The 19,679-nt window shown below is 34.0% G+C and overlaps 2 protein-coding genes and 2 long non-coding RNA genes across 6 annotated transcripts in view; 3 read left to right on the plus strand and 1 right to left on the minus strand.

Moving 5' to 3' along the window:
- Nucleotides 1-19,679, minus strand: part of get4 (guided entry of tail-anchored proteins factor 4) — a 707,996-nt gene that overhangs the window by 322,086 nt on the left and 366,231 nt on the right. The gene's annotated exons all lie outside the window — the stretch shown is intronic.
- The window catches only part of raraa (retinoic acid receptor, alpha a), a 333,795-nt gene that overhangs the window by 200,604 nt on the left and 113,512 nt on the right, over nucleotides 1-19,679 (plus strand). The window lies entirely within an intron of this gene.
- On the plus strand, nucleotides 4,155-15,146 carry LOC147841293 (uncharacterized). The gene is made up of 2 exons (XR_015503914.1): nucleotides 4,155-7,758; nucleotides 14,060-15,146. It is a non-coding gene; the product is annotated as an uncharacterized LOC147841293 (long non-coding RNA).
- LOC147841294 (uncharacterized) lies at nucleotides 9,141-12,341 on the plus strand. The gene is made up of 5 exons (XR_015503899.1): nucleotides 9,141-9,186; nucleotides 10,032-10,115; nucleotides 10,248-10,867; nucleotides 10,936-11,088; nucleotides 11,284-12,341. It is a non-coding gene; the product is annotated as an uncharacterized LOC147841294 (long non-coding RNA).

A 19,679-nucleotide genomic window follows, 5' to 3' on the forward strand; every position in this document is an offset into this window, starting at 1 on the left:
ACCGGTGTGCTGCAGATTTTAGCGCTCCAACCATAATCAAACACGCCTGAACAAGCTGTTCAAGGTCTTGCTAGGTATACTTAAAAAATCCAGGCAGGTGTGTTGAGGGAAGTTGGAGCTAAACCCTGCAGGGATACTGGCCCTCAGGACTGAGATTGGTAACCCTGAATTACATGATTCCTTATGATGATACTGCGCCATTAGAAAAAAATCTTAGTCCTGTATAAGTCTAAAATGTCATTCTTTATAGTCTTAAAGGGTCTTAAATTTGACTCGATGAAACCGCAGAAACGCTGAGGAATATTTCCAGTGCCTTGTTGAAGCTATGCCACAATGGATTAAGGCAGTTCTAAAGGCAAAAGTGGGTCCAACCCAGTTCTCGTCAGGTGTACCTAATAAAGGGACTGGTGAGTACATCTCTAATGGGCATTACAGATGAGAAAAAAATCTAGTAAATTATGCAAAAAGTGGAAAAAGTTAAATGTCATGCATGCAGTTCTGGGAAACTCAATTTATGATTATTTACCGTATATATTAAGTAAAACTTATAGTCACAGCTTGATACCACGAGAAAACGTAAGTATTTTACGCTTTGTCAGTTTAGTGGCTAATTCAGTCGTATGAAAATGTGCGATTTTAAAAGAGGAGGCATGGCAACCAACCCTACCCCTAAACCCAACCGTCATTGGGTGATGAGCAAATCATACTAAATTGTACGAATTAGACCGGACAAATTTATATGAGTTAACCACTAAATCAAAAGTTACGAATTGCCGTGAGATTGCATTGGTCAACCAGGTTACAGATTTTTACTGTAGTTTTATACAGCTTTTCATGCTATATAAATTACTGCCATTTCTAACAGTTTAGGAATTGTTAATTGAAAACTCAAAAAGTCAAAACTTTAAAACTGAGATTTGTTTTACAATAATAAGAATGAGGAATTTTATATGGAATGAAATCACAGACGTTAGTCATAGTTCTCAATAAATGTCAGTTTGTGAATGTTTGGTCATGGCTTATATGGTTTAATTTGCCCTTAAAGCAGGAATAAGTAAAGGCAGGGCTATGTGAGTGTGTGTAAAGTGTGTTATTCCAAACTGTTTAGATAATTGAAGCGTTTACACAGTGTGGGCGCGAAACGAGCCATCTGGTTTGATTTACGCCAATCCTGTTTTAATTGGTAAGTGAGTGTGAATGACTGTCTATTTTTCTATGTGTGTTTTAGTTGAAGAGAATTCAACTGCATTTTGTGTATGTGTGTGTGTATTCCGTACATTGCGAGAAAGTACAAATATGCTGTAGCAGTGCAAGGCAATTTTGACCTTGTGGAGATGTTTTTTTTTTTTTTTTGGCCCCCATCACGAAAACAACTCTTAAATCACACAGAATTAAGCAGTTTTAAAATATAAAAATGCAGAATGCTTCATGTGGGTTGGATTTAGGAGTACGCTGTAAAAAAATATCAGTAAATTAACAGTTTTCTGTATTTTTTGATTCATGTTTTTATTTTTATTTTTGTATACTTTTGAATTGCATTAAAGTTCTTGATCTTTTTTTCTGACAACTTTTAACTAAAATGTTGGCAAAAAGGTCTTTTATGAACATTTTTCATAGTTTAAAGTGATATATTGTCTGGGTTGGTGTTGTAGATTATGCTGCAAAAAGCTTTGAAATAAGCTGACAGTCATTTGTCTGTTAATAATAATAATAATAATAATAATAATAATAATAATAATAATAATACCTTTTTTTATAGCCGCCATCCAGAGCACTCAAGGACACATTACAATATGTCACAAGCACATTATAAAAATAAAACAGAAAAGTAATAAAAATAATATTAATCCAGAAAGTCATTAAAATCAATCCTAAACAGAAAGGTTTTAACCTGGGATTTAAAATTGGAGATAGAGTCCACCTGACAAATATCTAAAGGCAGGGAATTCCATAACTGTGGTGCTATGCAGCTAAAAGCCCTGCCACCAAATGACATCTTAAAATGTGGAACTGATAAAAGTTCAGCTGCAGAAGATCTCAGTGAGCGCGAGGAGTGTGCCAGTGAAGAAGATCAGAGAGATAATCGGGTGCCAGGTTGTGAAGAGCTTTGTAAGTTAATAAAAGAATTTTTTATTGTACCCGATAAAAAACAGGATACCAATGCAAGTGAAAGAGAATTGGAGTTATGTGTTCAGAAGCACGCGAGCGGGTGACTACCCTAGCTGCTGAGTTCTGGATTAACTGTAATCTGTGAAGTTGGTTAAGAGGAATACCAGATAGGAGGAAATTGCAATAATCAATTCTTGATGTAACCAGAGCATTTACAAGCATGTTGTTTTACAGATTTATTTCTCTACATATTATTTCTTGTACATTATATTATTTCAAACCCCTCAAATGTCAATAAAAGTCAATTTGTTGAAGTGACTTCTCATTTGTCCTATTTTGGTTTCTATGCCATCATACATTTTTTAATAGTTTTAATACTATGGTTTTAAGACCATGACGTAAGTGATGTCAACTTTCACTATTGACCTGTTGTTAAATAGAAAAACATTTTACAAGTAGCCTAATTTTATTCTAAATCTTGGACCCAATTCATGAAAGAAAAAAAAGTGACCAATGGAAAGGTCCGAAGCACCAAAAGTGGCCCATATAAAAGTTAATTTTAATAGTAATTAGGTTGTTGTTGTTATCCATAAATTATTAAGAGAGGCTAGAAAGAATCCTGAAGCTCTACATTATTGTTGCTATGTTTTAATTATTTTTATTCAAATGGCCAAATTCTGACTGAGGAAACCTGAATGTGTTGGCCAGTTTGTTAACTGTCAAATAAAAGACAACAGACACAATTTTTTTTTCTAATGATATTTTATTTAATATCTTTGAATATTATGTCTTATATTATATTTATATAATTATATTAATAATTATTATTAATTATTAATTAAATATAATATACGAATATTATATTTCTTTAATATAAATCTTTAGAAAAATTTTCGGTGCATCAAAAATTAACCATCCGACAAGTTAATCCAACTAAAAATAGTGCTTAAAATGGAGTATATAAATCTCATAATTAAATAAAAAATGAGGTAAATAACTGCTAAAAAAAAGTCCACCCCTTTCACCAGGCTGCCTACAGAACTGACTGTAGAGTTGACTTTTCAATATCAAAAGTTGACAGAGCAGAGATCAAATCCAATAATTCACTTTACAATTGTAAATAAATGAAAAACAAAAAACATGGAAACTGTCAATTAACAGATATTTGTTTACAGTGTAGGGTTGGTGTGGGAGGATAAAATATAGACTCTGTATAGTCTAAAGATCATTATGTCTGTATAGAGAATCCCCATAAAGATAGCTGTAAAAGTGTAAGTGTGTGTGTTTGTGTAAACAGAAAGCACAAATGTTGTATAGTTGTGATTGTCAGGTTTGTTTAGCCTTGATACGGTGGATTTAGACGACCTGAGTTTTCTGAGCACTTAAGTCATGTTTTCACTGGGTAGGATTTGTTCTCTCCAAAATAAACTTGCTTGTGGACAGAGAAGTATCTTGATAATGTTTGAAAAGCTTTTTAAGGTTTTCACTTCCTGCTGCAGGAACAGCAGTATTTCTCTATTCGCTGTCAGACGGTGTTGTGCGTTTGTATTTCTGCTCTCTCGCTCTGTTCTGCACATGCTATATGTCTAGCTAATTGAAAGCAGCTTTTAGTATGTGAGTGCTGATAGATGTGTATGTGTGTGTGTGTGTGTGAGGATGGCGCACAGACGGTGTAGACATGGCTAATTTTCCTCCATCCGCATGAGTTTGCTCACGGCTGGATCTGATTGACCCTGTGCTCCTCACCGGCCATCACTCTGTCCTTGAGTTCCTCCTCTTTTCTCCCTCCTCCTCTCATCCTCTTGTATTTTTCTTTTTAGACGTTATATTGTTGGAGATAAGAAATATTTTTCTCTATTTTCTATTTGTGTGTGTGTGTGTGTGTGTGTGTGTGTGTGTGTGTGTGTGTGTGTGTGTGTGTAATATCTGACTCTCTTTCTACAGTATTACACATATGAACTGTATAATGTGAGCATATTTTTCCCTCTCACTCGCAGAGCTCTGCTTCAACTTTACCCATGTCTTATGGGACTTCAAACGCTGTGGGCACTGTTAGGAAGGAGAATTTATTTTCTGTAAGCATCTGATTTATTAGATTGAGAAATAAAACCACAAATCAAACAGTTTTTATTTCTTCCAGCTCTAGCAGGAAAACGTTATATTGCTCACAGGTCTAGTTCTTAGAGGACCAGTATGAGGACATACAGTATAAAAGTACAGTGGCCATGTTGTAAAAGATTTTGCAGAGGAACTTTAAGACTTTACACATGCTCCCATCGCAAAATATTTTTAATTTAACCAGAATTCAGGGGTATATTTACAGGATATCAGTGTTTAAAAGATAAACTTTGGGTCTTTTCCCAGAGATAGGTTATGGCATGAAGCGCATCCGCTGCGTAAAAACTTGCTGGATAAGTTGGCGGTTCATTCTGCTGTGGCGACCCCAGGTTAATAAAGGGACTAAGCCGACAAGAAAATGAATGAACATGAATGAATGAACTTTGGGTCTTGTGTCTAAAGAAAATGTTTTCCATCTTAAAAATGTTGATATTGTTATGCTAAATCCAAGATGTTAGTAGCAAAATATAAATAATATAAAATATAAAATTAAAGCATGACATTAAAAAGCAGCAATCTGTGAGTTTAATACCTGTTGCGTATTACGTTAAGGCTGATTATTGCATTGTAGCGTGGCCTCTAGTGATATAAAGTTGTTGTGTGAGCTGTGGCAGTCAACAAAAAATATGGCTACCCCACTCTCTACTCTCTTTCTAATACCTGTGTGAGTGTGTACGTGCTTTATTTTCTCTAGCAGGTGCCAGGTATGCCCACATAATCAAAACAATGCATCCCTGTGAAACCCAATCCAATCGATAAACAAAGAAACATTCTCATTCAATGAAACAAAATATGGCTCCTATAGATATCCTGTAAACATACCCATGCATTCTGGTTTTAATATAGGTTATTTGTGTTGGAAGCACCTGTAAGGCTCTAAAATTCTTCATCAATATCTTTTACAACAGGGCTACCTTTATACGTCCTTATTTGTAAAAAACCTTAATCAATCAATTACTGTTGTGTTTAGTTTTTGACGCATTTTGTGACAGGATAATCCATACACAACGACTTTCTAACACTACCTACCGAGTGAATCTAAGTTACTGCGAAATGTGGAGGCTTTTTTTTTCTTTCCTTTGCCGTGCGGCTTCAAATATCAATTTTAAGTTCTTTTAAACTACACTTTTCCAGCAGTTTCTTGCATCCAATGTCTTACTTGTCACGGGGGGTGGGGGGGGGGCATAAATAAAATGTTCCTGAATGAAAGTGAAAGTGCCAAACTGCAGTGAAAGTCGGCAAATTAATAATTTGCCAAATAATTGGTTACTAATGTCCATGTTGACATAGTCACTGTCTTTCTCCCCTGCGTCTGTGTTGTTTTGCCTCTGTGAAAATCAGCGCATGCTTAAACCCTAAACCATTTTTATGCAAATTCTTCCCTTTTTCCCTCCCCTGGCATTCCCAACTAAACAGAGCTGGACACGCCCACTTTCCTGACTTTTTTCAAACTAGAGGTGTGAAAACACCCTGCTGTGCCTGGGGGGTTTAATGGCCCTTTAGTAACTGGAGGACTGTGTTTGAAAGCACCAAATACTTCCTTATTGACACTCCATGTAAATGGAAAAACATCTTGCAGTTCTTGCTGTGCCTCATGCAGGTAAGTGGGCCTTGCAAACTAGCTGTAGGTGTACACTCTTTTATACTCCATATTCAATGCATTCATCTTTATTTTACAATGTAGATTGTGTTAAAGCAGCTTAACATAGATGAAGTTCTAGTAAATTGAAAGTGCTTCAGTTCAGTTGTCACAGGTGAAGTTCATTTTAGTTCAGTTCAGCCCATGGTCTAACAGGCTTGTGCTTATTCTCTTAATGAGTTCTGGGTGTGTTTTGAGCATAACGTGCATTAAACCAATCAGAGTCACATCCCATTTCTTTTAAAAGTCAGTTGTGTCACGCCATGGCACATTTGCTTTTTAAGGCTTTGTAAGAGGAAAAACTGAACACTTCACTAGCGAGAAAACAGTTAAACAGACCATCGTCAGTGCAAGGATAAAGAACGAGCCTCCTCCATATGGCCTCTTTACTTTCTCTTTACTTGATTTTTACTCTTTACTCCTTTACTTTTATGAAGTAAAGAAATGGTGGAAATGCACTCCACTGAAGACATCCAATAGCCTACATATTTAATTTTGTTTGTAAAGGGCAAAGTTTTGTTTCAAAACTATTTCTAAATTCAGTTCTAATTTCCAGCAAATGAATAAAATAATAATAATAAAAAACAATAATTACAAAAACAATAATATCCAAACACACATCCTATTCTTATGCCCCATATAATGATCCACACATCTCCAAAACCTGACAACTGGACAAATCTAAGCTTGTTTTTATTAAAACAAATATAAATATGCATATATTAAATAACAATGCCAATAATAATAACATTATACAAATGCAAATTGTCATCAATAAACTGTACAAGCCCCCCAAGAGGAGGCATGGAGGTTATGGTTTTTATAGTTTTGTAGAGATTAGTAATTTTTGTAAGATTTTAATCCTTTAATTTTTTTTCATATGTGAAGAAAACATAAATGTTAGCTTAAACGTAAAACTTAACCATGTATTGCTGTACATTAAGCAGTGTGTGTATTAAGCAATGTGTACACCTTTGCAGTCACATAGGCGTATAATTAATAAATTCTGTGCTGGACTTTAGACCAGCTTTTAGTTGGTCAATGGCGCGGTCTACTTCAGTTCCTTAAAATAGCAACGTGCCAAGAATGCGCTGTAAATTGCTATTTAAAAATGTGGCGCAAAACCTAAAAATTGATGTTGCGCTGGTCTGAAAATAGTAACAAATCACACCATATACGTCTTGCGCCTTTTTGCGCCAGGTGTATGATAGGGCCTATTTTGCACTTTCATGATTCACTGAAAATGTGATACACTTAATGTAACAGATTATTACCTTACACAAATAATGTTGACCGTAATGTTTTCAAACAGCGATTACAGAAGTTTGCATTATCAGGACCTCCAACAACATTGTCGGGTAAATGAGCAGCAAAATATAATCTTGTGTAAAGACCCCCTAGGGCAGCGTGCAGTTTATAAGGAAGGCAATGCAAAAATACATGCCCTCGATGACATTTTTATTGCCTTTCTACATCTACATTTCATGACCATTTCAAATTGAAATGTCCAGTGACTGGTGCTAAAAAGCTTGTTTAAGAAAATGATCGGCCCAGTATGTTATAGCTAATCAATTATGTATTATGTCTGCTGGCTGGTCCACTTCAGATCATCACTACTAGCCAATGAAGGTTTTGATTGTTGCTAGGGAAGACAAGATGTCGGCAGCTTTTCACAGTGAAATAAAAAGAATATCATCATGGTGATTTGTAAATTACTTTGCAGAAAGAATGATCCGTTTGCTTGCAGTTTTCTTATATTCTGCAGGTAAGGTTTTAAAATCAATTGTCTGCAGAATTTATTTGCCTCTCTTTTTGAGATCAGGTTTAGAAAAAAAATCATATCAAGATTTGTATTTGTTGGCATATTTATGAAGCTTATCAGATTCTAAATAGTACACACTGTAAAAAATCCAACTTGACAAATGTTGAAATTGCTTGATTTGTTTTGTTGGTTCAGCAAAAATCTGTAAAAAAGTCTGTACAACTACATTTAACACATTCAATCAACTTAAACAAAGATTTTATTCATTAAGTTAAAAAGATGAGTTTTGTGAGCAACACTTTGCTAGTTCATCCAAAAAAGCATCTGCCAACTTGTTTTTTTGTGTTAAGTCAATCTCTAACTTTTTTAATGCAATGAATATACAAGTACAATAACCTTTTGTTGATTGAAAAGGTTTCAAACATGTTAAATATTCTAAAAAAATTATCAATGGCATTATAGAACCTTTTCCCAGAGATGGGTTGGGGCTGGAAGAGCATCCGCTGCGTAAAAACCTGCTGGATAAGTTGCCGGTTCATTCCGCTGTGGCGACCCCAGATTAATAAAGAGACTAAGCCAACAAGAAAATGAATAAATGAGTATAGAACCTTTCATAGTTTGTATTAAAAAGTAAATGCTGAGTGAAAATGCTATTATTATTATTATTATTATTAATACAATAATACATATTGTTATTCTTCACATTGTTATTAAAAACAACAAAAAACACTACAATACTTATAGTAACTTTATTTGAAACTTTTAATTTGCAATTTAACTTTATTTGGTGCATATTTGCAGAAATAAGCCTGCATGCACATTATCATCTCGTGTTTATTCATTACCCTTTACAAAAAGATAGGCATACTTTGATATTCCAATATTTAAAAATAAACCACGCACTCAAAAATATGTTTCTCAAAGGACGATATAGCATCATTCTGTCCTGAGCTAAACCACGCCCTTGTTACGATGGTTGCGCTTACGTAACGTCAACGTCTCAGGCGGGAGAAACTGGAAGCATTGTACTTCGGTGGGGAAAGAGGCAAGCCGTGGAAGAGCAATCTTAATAGTAAGTGTGCAAAGATTGTAGTTCTTTGTTTAAGACACTTCATCTAAATTTGTCCTCCTAAATGTTCATCATATACGGCTTGTGTAACTCATGACAACCGATTAAATTCTTATTTTATCTAGTAATTTGTTAGCTCCAAGTTTAATGATAATTTGAGAAATTATATATGGTACGACAGCAATAAAATAATAAAAACATTTAGTGTGGATGTTCCCAATGTTTAGATGCAAACAAAACAATATTATTTATAAATGGATTATATATATCATCTAGGGAAAACAGTGTAAAATGCGCTTATTTTCGAGATAGCACGCTTCCATGCAGAAGTTGGGTTTCATAAGAAACGCATGCGTGAGTCAACTCCTCATCCAAACTCCAATCCAGACGGTGGCGGTAATGTTCTAAAAGCTGGTTTCCAACCGCTATGAAGATCACAAGAAGAAAAAGAAGTTTGGCGTTTCAAAACAGTGGATTCCGGTCAGAAAGGTAGGGTTTTTACTGCTTGTATACTGTTTACTTTGCGAATTTAATGCTTAAAACATTTTCACAGTGTTAGGTTATTGTTAGGTTATTGTTTAACTTGTTTATGCAGTGCATCAGTGATCGTTTACTGTTCTCTTTAAATTATCATTCTATTATTAAGAGAAATATATTAGTATGTGCTTTGATTTATATGTGTTAGCCTATGTGAATCAATTATATCTTATGTTCAAGCTGTAATTTGCGCATGTAAAACTGAATTTCTTAAAGCAGATTTTGAAGGGTTTTATATTTTTGGTTATTGACAGTTATAATTTCTGATTTAAATGAATGGGTATAAATGAATATTTTTTCAGTTAAGTCTTACTGTTCTTGTTTAACAAAGGTTAGTGAGGTCATTTTGTAGCACATCACAGAGACCAATAGCACATTCTTATGAACATGTGAATAGGCATGTTATAGTTGGGTGATTAAAGTCCATTATAAGCTGTAAACTGCTAATACATTTTCAACATAGACTGAGCTTTTCAGACTTTACATTACTAATTGCTTCACAAACAGCTGAAATGGTTTATTGTTATTGGCTATCATCATCATCATCAAACATTTTACACAATGGTAGGTTAATCTTCATGGGTACAGAATAATGCATGTGCTTGGCCATCTTACAAATCTATGTCTAAGATTCATAAGGCTGTCTCTCTGCATGAATCTCTGAATAAATCCTGTGTAACCTTCAGTGAGCTGATTATTTACACTATAGGTATTATAGCCATTAATTAACTTTGATAGTATTTCAGGATTTTAACTTTTTTGGGGGAGGTTAATAACAATGTGATGTTTCATTATAGACACACATGAGGAAGCTCGACTCAGCTTGGCTTGCAGACAGATGAGGACGGTGATTGCCTGTCATACACCTAAAGAAAGAACAGGTTTGTTTGCAATTATTTTAAACACATACTGTCAACATTATGTCATTGATCTATTACACTGCCATTGTCATTGATCTAGTGCCCTGCACTATACTAAAATAATGTTTTGTTTTGTAAATGTATCTGATCAAGGGGCATTAAAGACACAACTATAGTGAACGTGATGAAGAAAAATTATTTGGAACAAAGAGGCTGGAAAAAAAACTGATATGAAGATTTCAGAAATTGATGCAGCACCGCAAGTACCATCACCACCAATGACTATGGCAGGATCCTTAAGAACACCATCAAGATGCACAGATGCTGTACATTTCAGTACACCTATGAACATTTACAGTCCTTGTTCAAGTGCAGTTGGAGATCAAGACAACTTATTGCAACTCGTCATGTCTTTGTAAGAATTCAAGACATCACTAAATTTGTAATGGCTTAATGCAGCTAGAAAGTAAAGATCAACTAGAGAATATCAGCAGTGTCTAACCCACTGTTGTATTTACACAAGTTGCATGAGAATAAGCAACAGGTTGATTTATACTAATTTGTTATTTTTCTTTTTTAACACGACTGACAAAAGTTTTAAAATCATGTGACGTCATAAAGCAGCAACTGTGCCTGATTCTCACAAATCAGCAAAACCAAAACAGACGTGATGAAATTCCAGATGTAAACACATTTGACCTTTCTTTGTCCAATTTGATTTGGAAAAACTTGAAAATCAACTAAACGAGCAGCCCGAACAAATGAAGAAACTGGTAAGTTTCTTGCTTATTTCTAAGTGTTTTATGTTTATTTATTTATTTATGTGTTTTTTGCTTCGTAGGTAGCCTACTTTGGAATCATTGGTTGTTTCCACTAAGCAGTTTGGTGTGTCCCGGGAAAGCTTTTGGCTCACTTTTTGGCTGAACAAATTAACTGGAGCAGGGCAAACCAAAATGTGGCCTTTCATGCACTCTCCCTTAGGACTGTCTAGTCAGTAAGTTGGTTTTAAATATACATTTCAGTACAATTAGGGGCTGTTCCATCTGTGTATTTCTTTGAATCATTAATCAGAGGAACAAAACATCTATATATAGTCCCATTTAGGTTGTACTTATATGAGAGCAAGCATCTTTCTTTTTTTCATTTGTACTTTTTCACTACTAATTGTTTGTTTATCTATTAATCACAGATGTAGTGAGGAGAAATGTCCATACCACGCCACTGATAAAAAAGTGGAAAAATGCATTACAAGGTGGCTACAACGTGCTCCTGACAGGGCTGGAGGAAGGAGGGAAGAAGAGAAAGCTAATGTGTCAAATGTCTACATCAATAATTTATTTTTTAAACAACATTTTAAGTGTATTAAGATGTTCCCGGATACTTGGGTAATTTGTTTCTTTTATTTGCAATTATATATATATATATATATATATATATATATATATATATATATATATATATATATATATATATATAAAATGACAATATGCTAAATTCTGAAGAAGCATCTTAATACATTTTTAATTAACATAATATAATAAAAATATTAATAAAAAATTGCACAAGACATAAAGATATACAAATCAAATTGTATATATATATATATATATATATATATATATATATATATATATATATATATATATATATAAAATGACAATATGCTAAATTCTGAAGAAGCATCTTAATACATTTTTAATTAACATAATATAATAAAAATATTAATAAAAAATTGCACAAGACATAAAGATATACAAATCAAATATATATATATATATATATATATATATATATATATATATATATATATATATATAATCATCTCACTCATTTAAATGTATTATTATGTTTTATTACATTTATTACATTTATTAAAAATGTTTCTTAAGAATTCTGCAGTTCTTTTTACAATTTTGACTTGTATATTTTACACATTGTCATGGGTATTTGTAAGATGTTTCTTGCTATATCTTAAATTGGTTTCTATATTCAGGTTTATATAAAATTAAGCTGTTTTAAGATGTGTCTTGTACAATTTTTTAATTCAAGTCTATTGGGAAAACAGGGTTGTTTTAAAAACTTCTGTGTATGTGTGCAATTTCAGATTTTGTCTTTAAATCTTCCTGTGTGTCTTTATTGTGTAGTTTTATTATTATTTTTGTATTGACGTTCTTGTGCACTACAAAATATTTTATTCAAGTTTAGTATTATTTGTTTATTGCAATCAATAAATGTTTATTATTATTATTTATTTTGTCCCTTGTTTGATAATTTTTGTTATCGGATATGTATGCTGTTTGCATTTTATTCAAAGGTTGAACGCAGTGCCTACACTTTGCCTTTACATTATAGCCTGCGTTTGCTGGTATATAAATTCAAATGGTTGTAATACCATGTATCAAGTACCAATATAATACCAAAAGGTTTTATATCAAGGTATATTGAGTTGCGCCAGCTCCGGGCTGCAGCGCACATTACTCGCGGGCTGATTCTGGCTCGGATGCGGCAGCGAATCTAGCTGGAACTGGCCCAAGTGTATTTTACTATCTAGGGTGGCTCTTAAAGTGACAGCGCGTATATTCCAACTGCTTATTATTATATTAAGCAAACAAAATCAAATCAAAACCAAAATAATAGTAATAAATCGTTCATTTTGAACTGAAGGTGTATACAGTGGAACACTTATTACTAAAGTAAGATCCTTTACTGGCAGTTTTAATATCATATTTATCCATGACCAGCCAAGGTACCAGCACAAAACATGTAATTATGCAAGTATAGATTTTGAAATGAATTACAACAAATACTAAGATGTATATCTCAAGGCAACTAGTAATTCAGATTGATTGCCCTAATTGTCCTGCTGAAAAAAAAAAAAAAAACAGCATATGCTGGGAAGGTATGTTTTGATGCTGGTATGCTGGTCTTGCTTGTTTTAATGCTGGTTTTGCTGGTCTTAATGCTGGTTTTGCTGGTCCTAATGCTGGTTTCAATGTTGGTCTTGCTGGTCTCAATGCTGGTCAGGAGCAGCACTTAGACCAGCAAAACCAGCATTGAGACCAGCACTGAAACCAGCAAGACCAGCATTGAGACCAGCAAAACCAGCATTAAGACCAGCATCAAAACATACCTTACCAGCATACGCTGTTTTTTCAGCAGGGTGTTGTGAATAATTTATGGGATATTCTAAGGTTATTAATATTGATAGTGTAAGGTAGTCTCAGAGATGTGCTATATATTTAATATAATTGTGTTTCCTTTTCATGTGATTAATTTGACTTAGTGTTTGTGTTTTTTTTTTTTTTTTTTTTTACAGATACACTACCTCGTTTTTGTACTTTAGTGAAGTACTGCAAGAAAATGAATGTTTTGGTAAAATGTATGTCTTTTTTGCCATGTGTGTTTACTCCGATAACATTTTATTTATTAGTACTAATTTCCAATTGTATTTTTTTGGTTCATTCAACTTCTGTAGTTTCAGACCATTCAGACAAGAAATGTTCAGTCAGCACAACTTAAAAAAACAGAGCCATGTGTGTTTGCTCGGATAACATATAATTTCTTAGTACTAATTTCCTTTTGTATTTTCTTGTTCTCTAAACTTCTGTCATTTTTGGCCATCCAGACAAGAAATGTTCAGTTAACACAACTTTTGCTCTGGTAACATATAATTTCTTAGTACTAATTTCCTTTTGTATTTTCTTGTTCACTCAACTTCTGTCATTTCAGTCCTGCAGACAAGAAATGTTCAGTTTGCACAACTTAAAAATATTTGTTGTGCTGCAGGTGCAGGTTTCCAGAAAACTACTAATGTTAAGTTGACTCAACTATACATTTTTTGTTTCACTGACAAATTATTTTCAGTCAGTGTAGCTGATGTTTTCAAAAGTTGAGTAAACAAGAAAAAACAGAAGGAAATTAGTACTAAGATTTTTTTTGTTGAACTGGCTTAAAATTTTTTACAGTGCAGTATTATTAGTTACACAGGCCAACATTTCCATATGAGTGCATAATAATCTGCCTCATGATTATTATTTTGAATGACAAGGAGTAAAATGTGTTGGCTTTTTATAGTGGGTAATGGTCTCTAGTATTTATTTTGGCTGAAACTGCTTGCAGTAATTTTAGTTTTTATTTATTTATTTATTTTGTTTGTAAAAATATTGGCAGAGCATGCTTTTCCCATGAGCCTGCATGAGAAAACACAATTCATGATTGTGGCCGTAATCATACTTTTCAAAAATTGACCATAAAAATCTTTTGTTGAAAATGGTTTGCAATTAAAATTAGCGTGTTTACTTCTAAGCGTCCGAGCCGGTGTGCATTTGTTAGTCCATCATAACAATGTTATTTTACATGCAGACATTAAAAATATGGTAGCAAAAGAGGCTGTTTATTTCTAAGGTACAGGGAATGGAAACTGTTAGTGCAAGAAACCTTGATTAGCGTTATAAGTGAGTCTCAGTGGGAAAAAATTGAATCATAAGAGAATAAACTATAATGACCCCTGTAACTAAAGAGGACTTAAGTTACTGAAAGAAACTTCAGCTGTAGACAAAAAAGAGAGTGAGACAGTAGAGGAGTGTGTGTGTGTGAGGGAATTGGGGATTTTGGGGGAGACAGAAGGAGAGGAGAGAGGGAATTCTGTCAGGAGATAAATTAAACAAAGGAAGCAGCTTGTGAAGGGTCTCACAGAGACGTCTGTATCTGTGTGCGTGCGTGCGTGTGTGTGTGTGTGTGTGTGTGTGTGTGTGTGTGTGTGTGTGTGTGTGAGTGAGAGAATGTCCTTGAAGTGTTATTCCCTTCATTTTATGTCTGTGCATTTCTTTTCTTATTTTTCTACTTTTGGGGACCTCCTTAATAAGCACACTGTAAAAAGTTGACTCACCTTAAAACTGTAAGGCAACTTGCTGCAGATTTTTTTTATTTTTTTTTTTTGAGTAGACTCTACTTTCGACTCGAGTTGCATTATAATTTTAAATTGAGTCAACTTTTTTTACAGTTCATATCCTGCAAAAAAAAAATGGTTTGTTGACTAAAAAGGAGGAAAATTATTGGCTTGAATATTGAGTAAATGAAATTTCTGCATAATTATAAAAATTAGTTATGTCAGCCTCTAGTTCTCAGCTACACAAATAAAGCTATTTAAACCAAATAGAATGTTGCCGTTACATTTTTTAAAAAATTTTAAGTTAGACTAACTTAACTTTATTAAATTGTAATTACCAATTTTTTTTAAAAATGAGATTGGAAATTCTATCATGATTTACTCAACCTTCCTTACTTAATTTACTCAACACTCAACCCCCTAAACCTCACTCCCATCCCGGACGAGCCCCCATGTGTAAACCACCAATCCTACTGCACCCAACTTGGTCTAAGTAGGTAAACCTCACTCCTCTGACCCTAAAATTGCTCTAGTGACGATGTTAAAGGCCATGGTCTTCAGCGTCTTTGTTAGAGCAACCAACTCTAAAAAGATATGGACGTACTATTCGTAACGTCACCCATAGGTTTTTGAACACTGCAAAAAAAAAAGCTACAAGTAGGTGCAGCCAAATATTACCATTTTGTTCACATCGCACCCACGGCGGGATACCAAACAAGGGCAAAAAGGCGGAAAGTGAGCAGAGCTACAGACACCTGCTAGCATTTTGCTTGGACCTGGCTTAGACAGACTTTACTTTGGGAGAACGCTTAATACTTTATTACTTGTGACTCGTTTGTGTTCTGACCACATGTGCTTGGTTGTACACTATATCAATAAAGTGTTTAGTCTTTTAAAAACACTGTTGTAACACACTGAGCCACTAAGCATTGTACTTTGAAAACGCGAATTACTTCCAATCACTTCTAATATAGTCTGTGTTAGTGAATGCAAGACTATTGATGAAATCCAGGCATAACTTCAGATGACTGTTCTATAGCCTACAGCTAATCAATCTGTCAGATTCTGGAGTGCTTTACAGGTTTAAAGAAAAATAAAAATGATAAATTATCTTAAATAAAACTAATACATTTAGTAGAGATGGTATAAATATATAAATTCACTCATCTGGCAAATGGAGGCAACTTGAACAGTTTGTGAGCACAATTAAGTGCACACAGCATGCCATATCATCTGATAATTGTAGGTAATAATCCCAAATGGCAACTGACTGTGCAAACAAACATTTACCAAAACAAAAATACAATGTATATGCCGAGCTCAGATGCTAATTAGCTGGAATCAGCTGAGGTGACGAGACGGCGAGCATCGAGACCTACCTGTCAATCAAGTGCCCATGCCCTTAATTAGGTAGACTTAATATAACTTAATAAAAACTAAACGGATAAGTTATAAAAAAAATTCACAGTTGTCATGAAGGGTAATCATAGCTATATGCACCAAAGCCATCTTTTGTACCAGGCTGTAAACATGCTGTCAAAATGGCCAATTTACCATTGCAGTCAGATATCACCTGGACTTCATGGAGCCAGCCCCCCAGGGCGAGTTGATGAATTGAAGTTTTAGTTACTTCCGGAATAGCTTCCCGAGGGAGAGCGGGAGGTTGCCGCTTGGTTAAAATTCAAAAAAAGTTTCAGCTGCACTGTAAAAAATGCAGGGTTCCACACAAATCATTCATGTTGTCCCAACACAAATTGATTAAGTTAACTTAACACCTTTAACAAACTTATGTGGATTGAACATAAAAAATTAAGTTGTCCCAATGAAATCTCAAGAATTGTGTTGTTCCAGCTCATTTTAAATAAGTAATTGAACGAGCAATATATATATATATATATTGTATATATATATATATATATATATATATACAAGAATTCTTTGAGATACACTGAATTAATAGTCCCATTTTGCAGTCTTCTAAGCCAACATACTTTTTCAAAAGTTTTTCAAGGCTCTTTTGGACTGTAATATCGCATTTTTAACAAAATTAAAGCTGTTTCTCATACCTGCGGGTTATAAATAATGTCTTTAATTAAAAGTGACATTTATTTTCTTCGGTCTAGGTTTAGAGGTTGGAATCTTTTTTACTCAACTATTGTGTCTGCTCACTTTTGTTGCAAGTATCTAAATTAATGTCAATGGCTAAAAAAATAAAACAAAGCAGTTGATCAAATTCCAAAAACTGTGCACAGTAAAATAACATTTATTTAAAAAAGGTTTTAAAAAGTATTTATTTCAGTAAATTGTAATAAAGATGTATAACAGTATTTAATTTTAAGGATACTTTGATTTACATTTGTACTCTTTTATTGTGCATAATGTTTTGGGGGGCTTTTTGCTTCATGTCTAATATAAAACCTCCTGAAGAACATGCAGTTTAGAACCACCAGTCAAAAGATGATATTACAACATGACAATGTTACTGTGACCAAGAAATTAATTATGTCAAAAAGTCACACTGACATTATAGTGTTTATAATACACAGTCATCTTTATCTTCTGTGATTAGATATATTAGTAGTAGCCAGAACTTTCCATTGACCATGTGTTTGTGCTTATTTGTTGTTTTTGTAGTGGTCATATAATGTCAGGTCAATTTATGAGCTTTTTGAGGTACGGTTTTCTCCACACACATACAGTAAGTACACACATCTACTGTTACATTCACAGTTAAGTAGTCAACATTTAAAATGGATCAAAAAGTGTATAGAAATTGTCCTAAGACAAGAATGGGTGTTGTTCAGTGGTTTTCTGGCAACTTTGATGCAAGGTTTATTTATTTATTTATTTATTCGTTCGTTCGTTCGTTTGTTCGTTCGTTCGTTCGTACGTTCATTCGTTCATTCATTCATTTTCTTTTCGGCTTAGTTACTTTATTAATCAGGGGTCGCCACAGCGGAATGAACTGCCACTTACCCTGTAACCCATCACTGGGAAATTTTATTTATTTATTTATTTAGTCTAATACGGTGTATAATATGTATATTAGCATCAGATTTTGTGATTTTCATTATGTATTAAGGTTGAAGTAAATGTTTGTACTGTAAGACTTCATAGAAAAAAAGCTTAAAGGCATAATATGCGCTCACGTTTTCACTTCGACAGTTTTCAGTCTTACTCTGCTTCACACCACCATGATAATAATAAGCTTTGAAAACTTTCACTTATCCATAAAGATAGAAATGAAGACCACAACTCCCATAATTCCACACTCACACCATCATCAAACGCTTTTGGTGGTTGTGAATATCCACCCACTCTAACGGCAAAATTTACACACTGTGCCTGAATATGATCTACAGTGGAGTTAAAAAAATAAAGTTTAGTCCCTTTATTCATCAGTGGTCACCACAGCTGAATGAACCACCAAATTATCCATGTTTTACACAGCGGATGCCCTTCTACCTGCACCCCAGCACTGGGAAATATCTATACACACTTATTTACACACTCATACACTACGGCCAATTTAGTTTATTTAACTCACCTCTGCCACATGTCTTTGGACTGTAGGGGAAACCAGAACACCCGGAGGAAACCTGTGTGAACATAGGGAAAACATGCAATCTACACACAGAAAAGCCAACTGGCCCAGTCGGGACTCGAACCAGCAACCTTCTTGCTGTGAGGCGACAGTGCTAACCCCTGAGCCACTGTGCCACCAAGTAAAGTAAAATAAACCCCTAAAAATCCGAAATGACTGCATTAAAAAAAGGAATAAGAAAGTAGCTCATAACAATAGACTTGCACACATATAGTTGCGGCTAGACTTTTCCAGCTATCCTCAGATCACACTTTCGGAAATAATTTATCCAAGTGGAGCTGTCCAAGCAATCATTCTCTTGCTCCCTCTCCGTCTCTTACACCATCTTTCTCCTTTCAGCCAAAATGTATGAATTAGGGATGACAGAGGAGGAGCAGGGAACAAGGGAATAGAAAGCAGGAGGCGGGTTTTAAAAAAAGTGATTAACATGTAATTATCATGCTGCTTTGATTTAGTGTGGCGGGTTTTCCAGAAGATCTCGGGAGTACCCTACACACACTCACACACACACACACACAGACACACACACATATATAGACAGCACTCGTTCTGATTTAATGTCTGCAGTCAGCTGCTGTATTGTTCTCTCAGTGCTGGAATGATCTCATCACTGATGCTCTTGGTCATTTCAGTGCTGTGTGTGTGTTTGTGTATGTTTGTTATGACCATTATTTACTTTTTAGATAATTATTGTCATAACACAAAATTATGTTATAATATGTGTATACAATATATGTGATCGATGCGTATTGCTTTGGAGCTTTTTAACAATAATTATTGTGAAAAGCTCTATACAAGTAAGATTGAATTGAATTGAATTGAATTGAATTGAATTGAATTGAACTGAACTGTATTTAATTTAATTTAATTTAATTTTCAATTTAATTTAATTAAAATTTCAATTTAATTTAATTAAATTTTTAATTAAATTAAATTTAATTTAATTTAATTTAATTTAATTTAATTTAATTTAATTTAGCTGAAATTAACTGAATTGTATCTCAGCCAATTATCATAACATAGTATACATGGAATACCAAGCACCCCACAGTATTATGGAAATTCATTCATTTATTCATTTTCCTTCGGCTTA

Source organism: Danio rerio, chromosome 12 (assembly GCF_052040795.2).
Source record: "Danio rerio strain M-AB ecotype USA chromosome 12, GRCz13ab, whole genome shotgun sequence".
Classification (NCBI taxonomy): Eukaryota; Metazoa; Chordata; class Actinopteri; order Cypriniformes; family Danionidae; genus Danio; species Danio rerio.